The sequence below is a fragment of the Chenopodium album genome, chromosome 1, assembly GCF_948465745.1.
Source record: "Chenopodium album chromosome 1, dcCheAlbu1.1, whole genome shotgun sequence".
Classification (NCBI taxonomy): domain Eukaryota; kingdom Viridiplantae; phylum Streptophyta; class Magnoliopsida; order Caryophyllales; family Amaranthaceae; genus Chenopodium; species Chenopodium album.
The window spans coordinates 22941707-22946077 of NC_137834.1; positions in this window are offsets into that span (position 1 = coordinate 22941707).

Here is a 4371-nt window from a genome sequence, read left to right on the forward strand (position 1 = left end):
TTGGACCTTATACTTCGACGGAGTCGCAAACCGAAAAGGATGTGGCGTTGGAGTATTACTAGTATCACCCAAAGAAGAGCATGTTCAAATCTCTATAAAGCTTGATTTCGACGTTACCAACAACGCGGCTGAATACGAAGCATGCGTGGTAGGCCTTGAAACAGCTTTGGCATTAGGAGTGAAAAAGTTACGGATATTCGGAGACTCTTCATTGATCATCAATCAAATCTCTAAAAGATGGAAAGTAAGAAGAAAAAGTCTAGCCCCTTACCAAACTTATCTGGAAACCCTTACTAATCAATTAGAAAAGGTAGAATACACATATCTACCTAGAGAAGAAAATCAATTTGCTGATGCCTTGGAAAGACTAGCCCCAATGGTTAGGATTCCTACGGAAATCGAGCAAATGCCTCTGGTTATAGAAAAAAGGCATAAACCGGCCTATATTCAAGCTATAGAAGATGATGATGAAGAAGAAGAAGAAGAAGAAGAAGAAGAAGAAGAAGAAGAAGAAGAAGAAGAAGAAGAAGAAGAAGAAGAAGAAGAAGAAGAAGAAGAAGAAGAAGAAGAAGAAGAAGAAGAAGAAGATATACTCAATTATGTCACCAAAGGAGAATACCCTCCCCACGCTGACTAAAGAGCAAAACGAGCATTAAGACTCTTGGCTTCCCAATACGTACTCATAGACAACGAGCTACACAAAAGGGTACCTAAGGGTCGAGCTCTCTTGTGTGTAGGAAAAAAGGATGCTCAAAGAGCAATGAGGATAGTCCACGAAGGAATTTGTGGAACTCATGTAAATCGCAAAATTTTAGTCCAAAAGATAATGCGAGAAGGATATTATTGGACTTCCATGAATAGGGATTGCCATCAATACGTAAAAAGATGCCCTAAGTGCCAAATCTACGCTAATTTACAACATGTTCCTCCATCTTTGCTCTACACCTACACTTCGCCATGGCCATTTTCCACATGGGGAATTGACATCATCGGCAAAATCACCCCCCTAGGAACAGGAGGTCACGAATATATTTTAGTGGAAATTAATTACTTCACAAAGTGGGTCGAAGCACAATCATACGCTAAACTCACTGCAAAACATGTAGCACTCTTTATCGAAAGAAATATTATTTGTCGATATGGAGTCCCACATGAAATGATAAGTGACAATGGAACTCACTTTCAAGCCGAGTGTGAAAAATTGCTACAAAAATATGGTATTCAACATCATCATTCTTCTCCTTATAGACCTCAGGCAAATGGAGCAGTCGAAGCAGCTAATAAAAATTTAAAGACTATCATCGAGAAAATGACGGAAAATTACAAGGATTGGCCTAACAAACTCCACTTCGCATTGTGGGGTTTTCAAAAACAGAGAGAAGAGAAAAGAAATTAAAACTATCCGCAACACTAGACTTTCCACACTTTCACTTCATTCGATTATGTATATACAAGCATATCTAAATAATGAGTCTAAATAAAGGCAAAGTTATATACAAAGTCAAAATAATAAAAAGCACAGGAACAAACTACGGCGCCGGGGGACGTACACCCATCATCTCATAAAACTGCGTCGTACGAGGAGTAACCTCTCCACCAGCTCCAGCTTCAGCTCCGGTCTCCTCGGGAAGTGGAAAACTCAGCACAGGACCCGTCCACCCAAAATCAACCTGAGGCTGCGAAGGCTGCTGCGATGACGAGCCGACCTCGTACATCCCACCACCTCTAAGAGCCGAGGTAGCCTCTCCCTGGCCTACCGGCGCAGCATACGCACCCTCAGATGAAGAGCCTGAGCCCTCTACCGCCTCGGCACGGGCAGCCTCAGAACGACCGCCCCGACCGCCCAAACCAGTGCGGCGACGTCTCGATCTAGACCTCGTCGGCTCCCTCCGCACCTCAGGTCTCGTACGGGTACGAGAAGGAATGGGCTGACCCTGCAAAAGAAACCAAAATCAGAAACATGCAAAATAGAAGTAGTAATGCAAAACACAAGAAATGAAGCTACCTCCTGGACGGCGTCGTCACGACGACATGTAGCCACGTTCCTCATCCGGACGAGCTGGCTCCGAAAGGCATCTATGCATCGTGCCATCGCCGTGACCACCTCGCGCGAGAACTGTAAAGAAAATAAAGTCAGTAAACATGCATAACATATATGGACAAAAGTTGCAAATAAATAAGCTTACCCGAGTCTAATGACGAGGAATCGACCGCTCCACAAAGCGCTCGCCCTCAGGAGCCGGAGGAGTCATCTCCTCAATCGGGTCGTATGTCCCCTGGTAGTGGATGGACATACGAGGTGGCACGAACTCAGTAGTTCCACCTTGACAAAGCAATTCAAAATCAGTAAAGCATTACTTGGGGGCTACTTAACGAAAGGTAAAAGCTAAAAATCATACCGCCACCTCCTCAGCAGGTATAGGAACTGGAGCTAACAACGGCAGTAGCTCCTCCTCATAGCACCGCCCAAGGATCGTGTAAGATCGCCAAGGGGTACCAGCTCCCTCTGACATGCTCACCAACCTCGCGGCGTTAAACATGTGACGCGGTGGAGGAGCAGGAACGATAAAGGTGTCCGAGGAATGCTGAATAGCAACCCTCTCTCCAAGATACGCGATCACTCCATATGTCCCCAAGAAATAGCGACGCTCAGCAGTATACTGCGTGGCTAGCCCAGGGACAGCCAAGTCGACCCACGGCCGGTACAGCACGTCAGGCTCCTGCAAAGAACGCCTATAAGACAAGAATCTATCAAAGGGGTTACAAAATGATCAAATATGTAAAGAACCATACCGAGATGATCCAATCTCGGATATAAGGAGTGGACATCCCAACACGGCGGCTCCCCCAGGAAGCACTCACGGGAAACCTGCGCGGCGACGGTCTCGCCAGCGCAGCTGAGGGAAAGTACTCGTAGAACCAGATCTACAAAAGGCAAAAATTATCAGCGAGTGCTAACTAAAGCTTAAAGCTAAACTTTACAGGAGATAAAGTATACCTCTACGACCTCCAAAAGCCGGATAGAGCAACGTTCCCCGTGAAGGATCGATGTCGACACGAGTCCCGTAACGCTCGGATGAAGTCAGCGTAGGCCAAGCTGGCCCAGTCGTAAGTCCCTATCAGATGAAGATCGCGGACAGCAGGAAGGTAGTAAAGCAGCGCCCTACTACCCTTGTCAAGGGAAAACGTCCCTGACAGCAAGATAAGTATAGAGATACGCACCCGCTGATCTCGGGTAGTCGCATCATCATCAAAAGCCGCTGCTAGAGTCGAGCGACGAATCCCCTTCGCGCTAAATTGAGTAGACTCCACCTCAGCTCGAGCCCGAACAGCAATCGAACCCAACAGCTCCTCGACCTCGGGAGAAAATACGCTGATCTCGTTGTCAAACGGCAGCGCAACAGAGCTAAACTCCAGTCTTGTAATGAGACTGAAGTCGGTCGGGGTGACCATCATCTCACCCCAAGGGAAGTGGAAAGTGTTGGTGGTGTCCCAAAAGAACTCCACCAGAGCACGAACCACATGGTGACCCCCGCTAGAGGCAATCATGGCCTCTAAGGTCTCGAAGAGTGCAGTCAGTCCGCAAGACTCCCAGAAAAGTCTCGCCTCTTCGTCGTTACTGATGTACACCTTGTACAGGTCGCCCAAGGTATCGCAACCTGAACCATGGCAGCGCGTCCTCCCAACTGTAATACCCCGTCTCACCCTCTCAGAAATGTGGTGGACTAGAGAGAAGTACAAAGTCCGCTCATCCCACTCAGATCAGGGAGTCGGCCGAGTGAAGTGGACGGATCGGCGTCGTCCTCTACGGGCTCGTGCTCCCGTCGAACGTCTCGGGACCGTGAACCCGAACTTCTCTGTCTAACCATGCTACTTTGTGAAAAAATTTCATAAATTAAGGTTCTATAGTATCTAAGGTTCGCCTAGCCGCATGATACTATGTTTGCAAAAAAAACAGAGTACGTAGTACTAAAACAGAGCACAAATTCAAATTGAGCATATACAGCATTTTTCAAGCATTCAAACAATTTCTTGCAATACTATAGTAATTATTGTGACAAATTGGACAAGAATTGCTAGCAAAACCATCAAGAACAAGCCACATTGTCTTCCTAGCCTTAAGAGGTCCAACAATGGTGATTTGTTTGTTTCTTCACCAAATTGAGTCAAACAAGTCTCAAATTACTCCCAAAGCAATATATAAACATAATCAAGCAATTTCATAGCAAAAAAATCGATAAACAAGGAGAATTAAGCAACCTAAATTTCAAATTTTCAAGAAATTCGTGAACAAATGCATGCGAAATTCATTAAACCGGGGTGAGTTTGAAGAAAACTTACATAGATCGGGAAAATGGATGGAATAAGATT